The sequence below is a fragment of the Rutidosis leptorrhynchoides genome, chromosome 1 (assembly GCF_046630445.1).
Source record: "Rutidosis leptorrhynchoides isolate AG116_Rl617_1_P2 chromosome 1, CSIRO_AGI_Rlap_v1, whole genome shotgun sequence".
NCBI classification, from domain to species: domain Eukaryota; kingdom Viridiplantae; phylum Streptophyta; class Magnoliopsida; order Asterales; family Asteraceae; genus Rutidosis; species Rutidosis leptorrhynchoides.
The window spans coordinates 671311998-671326902 of NC_092333.1; the positions used below are offsets into that span (position 1 = coordinate 671311998).

Consider the following 14905-nt stretch of genomic DNA (forward strand, 5'->3'; position numbering starts at 1 on the left):
TAAATTTTTTTGAGTGACACCATTGAAATAAGCCATGAGTAGAATTATTTTTCAGATTTTAACCGGTGACACCAGTGACTACCAATCCTAGATCCGCCACTGCTCGAGAGGTAAGTTAAAATCAAAGATGTGATAGATATTTACAGTTAACAGAATTTTCTTCATTTTTCAAAGGACCCCAGATGTCTATGTCTTCTTTATTAGGGGGATTTGCATCAAAGAACATCGGGTTTGCTAGCCAATATAATCAGTCGAGGGTTCCTTTCTTCCAACTTCATGAAATTCATTCGTAGATATTCACCTAGATTTCGGTGAGGTGGTTATAGAATATAGAAATATTCATTCGTAGCTATTCGAGGGTTCCTTGATTTTCAGACAGGCTTTAAAACTAATAGAAATTTGATTCTACCATTTTCATGGAATTTTATTTATTTTTTATTTTTTTTAGGCCAGAGGTCCTCACGGAAGCAATCTCTCTACCTTGGAATAGAGAGAGATGACTTTTTCTTCATGTGGGTAGAGATTTTTTTTTTCTCGACTCGTGGTTAAAGAAACGACTTATCTTTTATTCTAGAATAGAGGAAGGATTGTCTACATCTCACCTCCCACATACCTCGCATATGCGGGATTGAGTATTGTTGTTGTTGTATAAAGTTTACAAAAAGCATTTTAGGAGGGCATGTGTGGGTGTTAACCCTTGAGAACGATCTCATCTCAAGACTTAAACCATCGACTTTATAATTGAAAGGCTCACAACGATAGTACTATCAACATCTTGAGGAAAGCATGGGTGTGTTATAGCCCTCCCAAAGTATTTGGATATATATCTAAATATAAGCAGTAAAATCATATTGGTTAAGTGGTTTATATATATATATATATATATATATATATATATATATATATATATATATATATATATCATTTTGAAACTGACATAAGGTTTTCAAGATTTACCACCAACTGTCATGTTAACGACCTTTTATTAACTCTTGATAATAACTAGTTGTGGATCTCTCGCTTCGCGTTGGGGTCTCCGTTTTGAATGCGAGTTAAAAAAAAAGTCTTGATCTATTTTGTAAAAAAGAATTTTTTCGACATCAAACATTGAAGGATTGTTACTTTTGTGAAAGTTGCTTCTTTTAGCGTTCATTTTTTTTTAAAGTCAGTTGATCTATTTTGTAAAAAAGAATGTTTTTCGACATCTTTTGGTAGCATTGAAGGGTTGTTCATTTTATGAAAGTTGTCTCTTTTATCGTTGAGGAATAAAAGAGAGAAAAAAAATTAGTTGATTTTTTTGTAAAAAAGAATTTTTTTCGACATCTTTTGGTAACATTGAAGGATTTGTTCTTTTACGAAAGTTGCTTCTTTTATAGTTGAAAAAAAAAGGTGAAATGATGAAATACCTCTGATTACTATTGGTGAATAGTGCTACAGTGTTTTGTCTATTAGATATATCAATGTTGTAAAAGTCGGCCGACTTGACCGACGCGTCGGCTGATGCGTCATTTTTTAGGTTCTCCGTCTCGTTTTTTCTAAAAACGACTCAAAAGACGGTCAAAGCTAAAAGTTCGGTCAAAGTCTGTCAAATACGGTCAAAGTTGGTCAAAAACGGTCAAAATCAGTCAAATTTTCAAGATGTGATATGTTGTAAAATTAGGGTTTGTTTTCATTTTTTGGGCCGCTCTTTTCTCCGTGTCCTTACTGATTATGTACTTGGTAACATTAATTAAGTTTGAAGTTTGATTGTATTTTAATTCAAGTTCTTATTTAAGAAATTTATGGTACAAAATAAACTATTTTATACATATATAAATATATATTTAAGAAATTATTAATAAAGTCAACGTTGGTCAATGACCGATGCGTCACTGACGCGTCACCGACTCGGCCGACGCGACCTTTTTAGGTCTCGACCGATGCGTCACTGACTCGCGACTTTTACAACCTTGAGATATATAGATAATTTAGTCAATTTTATAGTCATTTAAAGCCGTAGATGAATTACTATTGCTATTACAATATTACAATTTACATAATAAAGGTAAAGTTTTAACATGTAATAAAGGCGTAAAATGAACTAAATGAAGATTTTCATAAGTTTGTATAAAACACAAGAACCCATCCCCAAAAAGAATTAAATAATTAATGTTCTAATATATTAGGGGAGTACTACTATTGCAACATCAAGCGCCTTTTTTTTCTTTCAACGAACTTAAATAATGAGAACAAATTATTACAGTAATTAAATTGATTTGATGAAATGAAATACTCCGTATTAAAAATTAAAAATGGGCGAGGTTTACAAGGGTTTATTAAGTCAAGAGCATGGTTAGGTAAGGACACTTTTGACATCAAAAACAAAGACCCTTTTTCTCCCATATTTTCGACAATATCACCACTGCAAACCACCACAAGACACCACAAACCAACCGTAGTTACATAGTAGTTCATAAACAGACATAATAAACCACATTACCCATCACCTACCTTCAATTACATTAAGTCAACTTTCGCCATTTAAATACTCAACAAATAGGGCCACCTTCTTTTATATCTCAATAGATATAAATATTTGTCTCTATCTGTCAAGGGTTTTTAATTAATTAACCAAAAATCAAAATTATTATGGCTTTCTCCTCGATGCTTAAATCAAGTAACCTACCACCTATTCATGAATCGAGGCAACAAGTAACCTACCACCTATTCATGAATCGAGGCAACACACTTCATCACCTTCTTCATTGAATGTTACTCGATCATCATTAAAGCTTCAATCTACTTTATTTGCTACTGCTGCAGGGGAATCTTCGTCTCTACAGTTGAGCGTATTTTTTCTTTCGAATTCTTGTTGTGAAAATGATCGTGTATCGTGTATTTATATGTTTAATCACGCAGTGTATCTAATTCTCACACATGATGCATCAATCCAATTAAAGCTACTGCTACTCAGACACTGCCAACTGTTGCAAGTAAGCATGCCTTCCAACTGTCAGATAAAATGCTCAACCCGCCTTCTCTTTTAATTTATATTAATTACGTTAATTTACATTACTTGATTTTTGAATAGAATCTGGTTCTGGAGGGAAGACCAAGGTCGGAATCAATGGAGAGAGTTCTACCCGTTTGGCTCACAGAATATAATGGGATTCCCCAGGAATGAAAATTGAATTTAGATACACGTCGTGTCTAAATTGAATTCCAATTCTGCCAGAATTCCGTTGAATTCCGTGAGCCAAACAGTAATGTTATAATGAATTTATGATCATTAATTATTAGAGTGGTCTTGCAATTAAAGTGTATAATCGAGTTACCTTTAATCTCGTAGGTTTTGGAAGAATCGGAAGGCTGGTGTTGAGAATAGCATCATTTAGAGATGATATCGAGGTTGTTGCTGTCAATGATCCTTTTATTAATTCCGAGTACATGGTAAGGACTTAAGGTTCATTGTAAATATGCCTTGGATCAGCTTGTTGACTTCTTTTGGCTATAGTATAATGCTGTTATTTTGTGACCTTGATAAGTAAAAGTATTACTGGACCAACTCTGGTTTTTTAGATATTATGCTATGCAACATAACACACATTATACTTTGATTGGATATAGTGCTAGAAATTTAGAATGTGAGGTTGTTTCAAAGGTTGTATAATGTGTTATGTAAAGGTTGGACTTCTAACCATGGCTGGATTCTTGGAATGTACAAGTATAGAATGATACGGAGTAAACATACATGTATAAGCGAGAGAGAGAGATAGTAGAAATACAAAGAGCATACAGTTCCCTTAGGATTGCGTGTCTAAGATTTCTTTTGTCATGGTTGTGTGATGAGTATTCTTGAAGGGCTCATATAATGCATTTTCATTGTGTATACACACACACACACACACACTTCTTTTTTCTATACTTTCCAAGCAATTGAACAAAATGGTTACTTTGGCTGTTTTTATTGCGTTTGGCTGTTTTTATTGCAACTATAGTTTAAACATAATTATTTCTTAGATAACCATGAGATGTACTATGTATGCTTAAGCATGCGGTTTGCTAAAGCTCAACCACAGGTGCTCAAATGGGTGGGTTGGGTAGCAATTCAAAATTTTGAAAACAGGTTATATTATAGGTCAAATGGGATGGGTTAACCTGTTAGTTTTTTGACATTTCTTACTCTTAGGGCCTGTTTACTTTTTTTCTCATTAATCACTGTATGGATATAGATGGCAGAATGGATAATGAGTAGCTATATGCAGTAAGTAGAGAAAACAAATACTGTTTACTTTTATGCTGAATGAATGGTCTGAATAACAATCAGTGACTATTTTACCCTTTTGATACAAAATATGGTATATGAATATTTGTTAGTTACACTGAACTTATAATCCAAATAATTGATTAACATATCATAAATTTTAATACCGGTAGCTTGGTAACACCAAAGAACATAAATGAAAATAAGCTTATCACATATTATATGTTCAACATGAAGTCAAGATAGATGAGTAGTTATACTACATTACAAAACTCAATAACATCAACAGTTAAGATTACAAATCAAAGTACAACCCATTCTCATAAACATTTATCCCAAAATACAATTATAATATTTAACAAAAGTACATTTTGCTAATCAATAGATACTAGCGCAAAATAGAGTTATTAAAATATATTCAATTGTTGGGTTATCTTCACTGAAACAACATTCTACCCAAAAATAAATATACCATTATGGCATATTCAACTTACAGTGGTAGACCTTTAATGCGTGCAATATTCTTTACCCAATTCTCGCACCTTTCTTGTTTTAGTTTCATCCAAATTGTCCTATATGTTGGGTCGTCTTCACTAAAAATGGCAACTGTTGTATCATACAACAAGCCATTAGATTCCCACCCAAGCTCATCCAGTTTAGTTAGGCACTCATCAGTGGTAGGTTGATCGGGTTTAGCATATTTCGCAGCCATTAAAGATAGAACACCCATCATTTGTTCTTCAAAAGGAGAGAATACTTCCTTACCAGTTCTTTTCCTTTTCTTAAGTTGGATATGAGATGAACCTGCCATTTGTGGTGCACCTTCTACGACTTGTTCAACCACCACATGATTAACAACTGGTACTTCCGGCATAGGAGCAGTTGAATGTGGTCCATAACTTTGAATACCGGTAGCAATCACACCATCAAAGAGTTGTGCACAAAGTTCGGGATGTATTAGCAATCAAAAGGAAGTGCACAACAACTAGCTTAAATGATAAGTAAAAACAGTAGGTTAAATGATATGTAAGAACACTATGTAGCTTGATGAAACCATAACTTTGAAATAGCTGCCATTTTTATTTTCATACATAATTGACAATTAAGAACAGTAGCTTAAATGTATTACACTTCAATAAAGATTAAATAAAAGTAATCACCTTGCACTCTATCTCCCATTCTTCATCAGTCAAGTTAAATGTGTTGGTGGATGAATCGTAAACGTTTCCAGTTTTATTTTTTAGTTTCAACCATGCTTGATACTTTCCCTTCAAGTAGCTTAAATGATTTGTCATCTGTTTACGGTCAACATCAAATTTATGAGTTTCTTTTAGGACTTGAGCAACCTTCTTCCATGAAAGTGGCTTCAAACCACCTCCTTCTCGCCCGCTACGTGCAATTTCTTGAAGACATGCTTCAATAAATGTTTTTTCCACATTTGTATCCTTCCAACTAACTCTAACTCTTTTTTGATTTGTTGGCGCACTTCCTTGTTCCATCTGCATATAAGCCATGTGTTGTGTGCATACAAGCACAAAGATATCACCAATCTTGACTAATTTATATGTAGAGCTTGTCTATCAAATAAATGATACATGTACTGATATGAGTAACATCCCCATCTATTTTGTTAGCAATAGTATAAACTTTCTTACAACCTCAAAGTATGACTTTGTTTTAAGAAAAGTTTGTTTGATCCAACAAATTCATTCTTGTTACATATAAACATACAAAAAAACTGAAAAGTTGAAAATCTATATACAAAATGCACAACAAAATACACAACATAATCTAGCTAGCAGATGTATACACAACAGAATCTTTCATGATTTTGAAGATAAATTTGTTTGTTCCAAAACCCTAAAAATCAAAATCTTTAAAAACCCCTTAGATTTGTGAAAATGATAAATAGGGTAAAACTTATTTTTCTTTTGGGACTTTCATCAAACACCTTAAAAACACAAAATACACATACACCAATCAAGAACATCATCTTTAAAATATAAACAATATTATCAGACTAATCAATGATATCAACACTACAAATGATTAAAATACATAATCTCGAAAAAATAGAAGAAAAAAGTACTTACGAGGAACAAAGATTCTTCAATAGCTAGAGTTTTGAAGGATTAGCAAGATGGAAGAAGAAGATAAAGATAAGGGTAGTATAGAGAAAGAATGGGAAAAGAATGGCCAGATGGGGACAACCGTGGTTTTTCAAATTACCGAATAATGCATCTAGTAAGGTATTTCATTAATTTAAGGGCCAAGTAAACACTCAAATGGACTGACCGAAAAAGGCATTCATTCACTTAAGCCCAATAATGCACAAGTAAACAGGCCCTTAGTATAGTAGTAGTATATTACATGTATTAATATTAATATTAATAACAATAAAAATAAGAGCAATAATCTAAAGTATGAGTTTGTTTATTAGTCTAATGTAAAACATGGTAGTATGATTTTATGGACATTTCATCCATATCCTCATCCAACCAACCACAAAGCCCGTTTTAAAAATGTCTTGTTTAATTAGATCTATATATTTATAATTGGACACCATATTTCAACCCGTAAAACATTTTTATGTCCCAGGTTAACAGTTATCTGAAATGGATTACTTGGGCTGTATTTAATCATTGTCACACCTCCAAATAGGGTCTGGGGTATTTGTGACTAATTATATCAAATCACAGTCGTATAAATGAGAACGACTCTATATGAGACGTTTATTGAGTTTTGCAGCGGAAGATAAATAGATTACATTGTATTTAGAGCATTAAATGTCTTTAATTGATATGATATGTAATGAAGACTCCAAGCATAGCAAGCAATCATCATCAAAGCAGTAGATATACAGCGGAAGCAATATTTAAGTACCTAAGAATAAACATGCTTTAAAAAGTCAACACGAGGTTGAGTGAGTTAATAGGTTTGTCATAAATAATGATTTCAGTAATAGATCACAAGATTTAATATAATAAAAGTCGATATATCATGTATATCTAAAGTATGCCATGAACTTATAATATCAAAACTAAACGATTTTACCCCGAGACAATACATATGTAATTGTCGAGATCATTATTATACCACCAATTGACCTGAGGTCAACAGTGCGGGACGTTACTCCCAATAGCGCTATCTATAATAATTCCATTTGCCTCTTCATTATCTAGCAATTAATGATATTACAAAGCAGAGTTTTGCATGTTTCATATGAACACAATAACATGTTACATATCAACACAATAAAAGTACTCATGTTGGTCGCATAATAGTTTGCACTTGTGTCTATCAGTTATAAAAATAGTACATGTATTCTCAGCCCAAAAATATAGATAAAAAGGAAGCAAATGAAATTCACGATACGATATGATAGTTTGTAGTAAATATGCATATGACGGTACTGAACAAGTGCAGAGTTGTCCTCGGATTCACGAACCTATATCAGTTGTATATTTATTAATTCATATAATTAATATGTAATAATAATCAAACTAGTTTATGTATATTACTTATTTAATTTAGTAATATATTTGTTATTTCAAAGGTTATATATATATATATATATATATATTTATTTTGTATATTAATATTTATACATATAGTTATACTAATACATATATAATTAATATTATATTGTTAAATCAAAAATTTGTTATATGTAAATATTTATGTAAACATGTTATTAGGTTTAATATATAATGTATATGTAATATTAATATAGTTATAGTATATGTAATAAGTATATTTTTATATACAAAAAATTTCTTTGTTAAAATGATAGTTTTGAAAATAATAGTTTACTAATAATAATAATAATAATAATAATAATAATAATAATAATAATAATAATAATAATAATAATAATAATAATAATAATAATAATAATAATAATAATAATAATAATACTTAAAATGGTAAAATTAGTAATAATTTTAATAATACTAATGATAATATTAATAATAATACTTACTAATAATACTAGTAATAATAATTTTAGTACTAATAATAATAATAGTAATTATAATTATAATTTTAATTATGTTAATAATACTTGATAACTTTTATTAGTAATAATAATAGTTAAAATCATAATAATAATAATAATAATAATAATAATAATAATAATAATAATAATAATAATAATAATAATAATAATTATAATGCTAATAATAATAACAATAACAATAATAATTAAAATAAAAACTGTGATAAAGGAAACTACCTTGAAAAGCTTTTCTAAAAACAAATGCCCAAGACGGGGCTCGAACACGCGACCTCTCGCTCACCCGTCACATACCCAAACCACAGCTCTGCTGTCTGTTTTTCTGATTAAACTCTCAACCTAAATTTATTTATTCGATATATCTATCTGTTTCTCATCTTCTTCCTCGGACTTAAATCGACAGAACCCAAAAAAAAAAACATTTTAATCTTAATAAAAATCGATTTTAGTATTTAATATCCAACATAGAAACCAGTTATTTGAGATTAATTAACAAAAAAAATATATATATATTAAGAGTGCTGCTGCTGTCGCTACACTTTTTTTTAAAAAAATTTAATGTTTTCGATTTCAAGCATGAATTGGACAATTATTTCAACATGAACTAGGTTCTAAATTGTTCATATAAACTTTACGAATCATCCATTTCAACAGAAACATTAAAACGAATACAGATTTTGCGATGAACATAAATTTTGACTTTTTTAGAAATTACCTTTGACTTCAAAATTCGTACTCGATTTTACGAATTGGCTTTTGAAACTTTCCAGATAGTTTTAGTATGAGATTCCTAACATTATTGCATTTATAGATTTTGAAAAATGTTTCGAAATCGAATTTTTGTAAAATTGAACTAAGAACAGAGCTCGACAGTTTTTTTTTATTATATATTTTCTTGTTTTGTTTTATGAATTGCAGTAGGTAATTTATATTATGTGAATGTATAATGGCTGTAGTATTTAAAATCGATCATAATTGTCTGGTAGCAATATGGTGGTCGATATTGAGTCACGATCCAAAACCAAAAAAAAAAAAAAAAAAAAGCAATCACGATCAAAAAGAAAAAATAAAAAAAATAAAAAGCAGGTTTACCTAATTTATCCATTATCTGATTTTATTTTTATATTCAATTAATAATAAATATAAATATATATAAACATAATAATACTTTTAATATTAGTATTAATAATAAAAATAATAATAACACTAGTAATAACAAAAATAATGTTAATTATCAAAAATAATGTTGATAATAATAATGATATTTATAATAATTTTAATAATTTTAGTAATAATGTCAATACTAATAATATTAATAATGATATTAGTAAACAAATAATGATATTAATAATACTAACAATAATGATAATAATATTAATTTAATTCTTAATCGTAATAATAAAGATATTAACATTATTAATATTGATAGTAATATTAATATATAAAATTAATTATGTGTATCAAGTATATTATTATTGAAAATAATAATATTGATATAAATGTTAAGATTTATAATAACAACGAAGGTAATAATAATATGAGTATAACAACTATGATTTAACTTGTAATTTGATATATTAATATTGCAAGTTATTATTTATATAATAAGTATATATATTTATTTATAACAATTGTTCGTGAATTGTCGGGAACAATCGAAGTTAAGTTTAAATTTAATCGGAAATTTTCCGGGTTATCACAATCGTGTTTGAGCTGTTATATATGGGTCTATATTGCACCAATGTATTTGATGCTAACTTATGAGATGATTCCCCTTTTTCAGGACCAGGTTAACAGTTATCCGAAATGGATTATGAAACATCCCAACCCGTATTAAAACCGGCCAAATAAATTTTTTCCTTTTAATACGCTTTAAATAATACTTTAGTTAATTATCCAAACGGACATACACGACCCGACTAGTTTAGTTTCCAACCAAAACCGAGCATGGTGATTTGGGACTACGCTACCCAAATCCTAATCGAGTACAAAAGCAAGATCTTCTAAAGCAACCTAGCCAAGATCTCTAATCTCCAAGCTCACCCGAGCCGCCAAGCATGCGAACCTATAAAAATATCAACAACGAGAGGGTAAGCTAACGCTTAGTGAGTTGAAATATACTACATACATATATATGCATAAAATGGACACGCCACAAAATATCAAATACTGCATACCGGAGCATCCAAGCATAAAGGCAAGCTAATACTAAGCATACCGTACGATCACTAAGCAACGAGCTAAAGATACATCAACAAAATATAAGTTCACCAACGACGATATGAACAACGCCAATAAGCTACACCCGAAGGTTTAGCTACACCACAACAATACATTAATATATATATATATATATATACAACAATACGACAAACATCGATGTTCACAACATCCATAGTACTCAAGATCTCATGGCTAGCCCAACGAATGGTATCGTCAACATCGAACTTAAATCCCATTCGCATATATTAATGTGGTATCGTCAACACCAAACTTTAAACCCACATATGAGGTATCGTCAACAACGAACTTTAAACCCTCATCAACGTCACTATAATAATCGTATGGCATCGTCAACATCGAACTTTAATTCCATACGTATGAGGTATCGTCAACAACGAACTTTAAACCCTCATCAACAACACAATATACTCTAGGGTATGGTATCGTCAATATCGAACTTTAACCCATACCCCACAAGTAAATAAATTATATACATGCATATATAGTTATTCCACTCACAAGCCCATGTGATAATGTACACACGAAGTGTGCACCTCGCCAAAGGTGGTCAATCAAAACGCACATCCGTGCTAATTGGACATGTACACAAGTCCATCAATTCCACCTATATGTGAAGTGAGCTCTATAACCGAGAACCACTTCACCCGACCCGCACCCATCCTACACATACATATGCATATAGGATATTAACACTCACCTTGTCGCCTTGATGAATGCTTCCAAGTAATCTGTGACTCGTCAATGGAAAGTACCTATTCCATTATCACAAATACAACAATACACAATTAGGGTTGACTTACAAACCAACCCAATTTACCCTTAGTGCAATTTCGACCCAAATGCACTTCCAAACACCGAACGCGCCCAAACTAACCAATAATCACTAACACGAGTGAAAATGGTCCTAATATGCCAATTAAACCCGAACACAAGTGTTAAACACTTATCGTTCTCAAAATCGCCCATAACCCTAATTTTGACCTACTAAGTCAAAATCTCACCATTTACAAGTTTTAACACCAAAACATATTTAACTCGGTTTCATACCTCAACTTAATCCATTTTAAGTTTATAAACCTCAACGAATCGACATTTGAGTCATAACCATCAACAAACCCTAATTTTGACTCTAGTCAAAATTAGTCAACCACAAGAACCCTAGAAGTCTCCAAAACATCAATAATCACTAATACTAGTGATTATACACCATTCTCAAGTCTTAAACATGGTTAAATCATTAACCAACCCAAAACCCGCCCTTAACACATATAAACCCGAATCTTGGTGTTAATCTTCAATTAACAACTAAATGGGTTCCATCTATGAATTATACAATCAAAAGCCCCAAATTTGAATGATGAACACAAAAACGAAATTCAGAGTTAGAGCTTACCACTAGTATCACCGTGTAGCTAAGAACGAGGAGAACAAACTTGTCAACTACGCCAAAGATCAAATCTCGCTTCTTCCTTTCCAAAAATCCCTTTGAATTCAATTGGGTGTTTGAGTTTTGAGAGGAAAATGAAAAGAAAAGGAAAAGGAAATTAGTAAAATGAAATGAGTGGATGAGGTTAAAACCTCAAATCTGGCTCAAACGCGAAATAACCAATTTGCCCTTGAACCTTATTTAAAATTACAAGAATCTGGTACCAGTTTGCCCGTATCGCCGCGCCGTGGCCTTAAGTGTCGCGCTGCGACATTTGCCTAGGTCTGGGATCATTTTTAATTGGACTTCTGATCTGGATTCCAGTTAATTGCCGCGCCGCGGCCTCCTTCGTCGCGCCGCGACGTTCAACGTGGTCTGACACCTTTCCTTGCATACAAGACCTCAACACCCAAACATGTCCCGAACCCTTCATACGCATATCATACATACACAATACACCTATAAATCATATACGGGGAAAACGGGGTGTTACAACTCTCCCCCACTTAGACTCGATCACGTCCTCGTGATCCTCGTCACTTAACCAAACGGACCACACTTCACGGTCCTCAAACATAAGTCCCAACCGACTTTCCTAAGCAATTCTTCCCAATGAATTGCCTTTACCAACTAAATCGTCACCCGCAATTTATCAATTCCACAATCCGAGCACTAAAACTTGCTCAATCCCTCACATCGGGAAACTCAACCAATCTCTTACTAAGATATCGATCCCTTATGTAACGACCCTGGATTTTCCAACGTTTATTTATTAGTAATTATTATTATTAATACGTGTGATTTAAACGAATGTATGTTATTACATTTACTTGTTGCCATGATTGCCCGTACTTGATTCTTTAATGCCCGAAACGTCTTTGTGACATCCGGAGCTTACACGAATAATATTTTCACATATTATTTACATTCATGATTAGTTTTAGTAATCATTTTGACTAACTATGGTGATTAGTTAGTTACTTGGGCTTTAATTGGATTTATTTGTTAAATACTTGAACTTGGGCTTGACAAAGCTAATGGACTCATGAATAAGGCTTATAAGCCCACCCTACATATTAAATGGACTTAATTTAGCCCATCACACTTGTAAGTAATACTTTCAAACATAAAATAGTTAGTTTAAGACACTTGGAATAATTAACTAGGTGGAAGACAAGTTACTTACAAGCATGCTAGTCATCTTTCCCCCATATATTCCCCTTTTCCCATTCCACACAAACACCACACCCCATGCAAGAATCTAGCATGTTGACCACCCCATTGGAGGGCCATATGGTCTTGACCTTGGTGGGTATGGGGGGGGAGGATTCAAAGTTTTTTTTTGACTACATATTACTAGCATTCACTCCACTCTTACACACACTCTTACTTGCTCTCATTTTTCTCACATTCTTCTCTCTACTTGGTAAGTAACAAGATTTATTTTCTCTTCTTTCTCTTCATCTAAAACCGCCACCATCATCATTCTTTTACTTGGTTGTGTTGTTGTTTAATTACTTGTTCATGTTGTTGATTACCTTCTTGAAGTTGTTTGTTGTTTTAAAGAATCAAACTCCCTAGTTTGTTCTTCATATTATCTTGTTATTCAAGAACAAGCAAGAACCTAAACTCTCTAGTTTATGGTTCTACAATTGATGTTTTAAAGATTTAAAGTTATTAAGTTCTAAAAATCATACATGCATTCATGTTTGTAAACTTGAGGTTTACTTTCTTAAGAATCAAAGCCTTGGCTTGAATCTTTAAAGTATGAATAACCATGAACTTATTACTTGTAAATTTAGTTTACTTCTTCGTTTCATACACTTTTAATTTCATGATTCTTGTTATAATGATCAAAGTGTTACTAGTTAACCTTGACCTCATTTATCTTGAACTAAAGTTAAAAGTTCAAGAACATGCAAATGAAACTTTTAATTATAACTTTGTACACATATGTTTGATCTAACTTTTGGGTATTGGATCTTCAAGATCAAACTAACCACTTATTATTTTCAAGTTTGTGGTACAATATCACCTTTCTAATTCATGCATGTGTTGAATCTATGATCTTGATGCAACTTTGGTTCATCAAACTTCATACAACTCTTAAGTGAGTTGTGCTTCGTATCATAGACTTACACTAGTGTTATGATGGCCAAATCTTGGTTAAGACGATGCAAACACATCAATGAGTTGTACACTTGAAGCTATATGCATCAAGGATGAGAACCATGATGAACATCAAGCACCAAGACCACCGGAACTCACTTAAACTTACTGTTCTGTCCAAACCCTACTGACCTGCTGTTTCTGTAACAGACCAGTAGACCTGGGCTACTGAGACCATGATTTTTAGATAGAACTTTTCAAGTAGATAACTTTTCATATAAGACTGGTCTTAATCCGAGTTACGGTTTAGAATCTACGGCCCTCCGAGCGTCACTATGTCCATTTACTTTTCTGTTTTCTGTTTACAGTTTCTGTTTTTCTGGTTTCTGTAACAGACCAGTACACCTGGGCTACTGTAACCTTTACTTTCAGATAGCTCAGTTCGTGTAGATAACTTTTCATATAAGACTCGTCTTCATCCAAGTTACGGTTTAGGATTTATGGCCCTCCGATCGTCACTAGGTCCTTTTAACGTTGTGCAGAAATTTCAGACCTACTCGCACTTAAACCGTCACCACGGTCAAACGAAGACGAGTTTGCTTCTGGAATTTTTACCACACTTAAGGGACTCATAGACGGAGCCATGGCCACTGGTCTCACCTTAATTCAGTGAGGTTAGAGGCCGTGGTGACTGACTGAATTCAGCCTTTGTTTTAAAATACATTCATAAACGAAACTCACTTTACGCCTTTTGTTAAATGATGAATGATGATGACCCTTAAGACCTTAATTACATACTTTTAAAACTATTCGTATGATTTACTGACTTAGTACTATTTAACTTAGGTTGAGGACCTTCGGACCGATT

At 32.1% G+C, this 14905-nt stretch overlaps 1 long non-coding RNA gene and 1 pseudogene across 1 annotated transcript; one reads left to right on the plus strand and one right to left on the minus strand.

Annotated features, from left to right (window-relative positions):
• Positions 1 to 2628: 2628 nt before the first annotated feature.
• LOC139891021 (glyceraldehyde-3-phosphate dehydrogenase GAPCP1, chloroplastic-like) overlaps positions 2629 to 14905 on the plus strand; it is a 70368-nt pseudogene continuing 58091 nt past the window's right edge.
• On the minus strand, positions 4564 to 6550 carry LOC139891114 (uncharacterized). Its single transcript, XR_011773533.1, has 3 exons — positions 6337 to 6550; positions 5404 to 5742; positions 4564 to 5228 (listed from the first exon to the last, which is right to left on the minus strand). It is a non-coding gene; the product is annotated as an uncharacterized lncRNA (long non-coding RNA).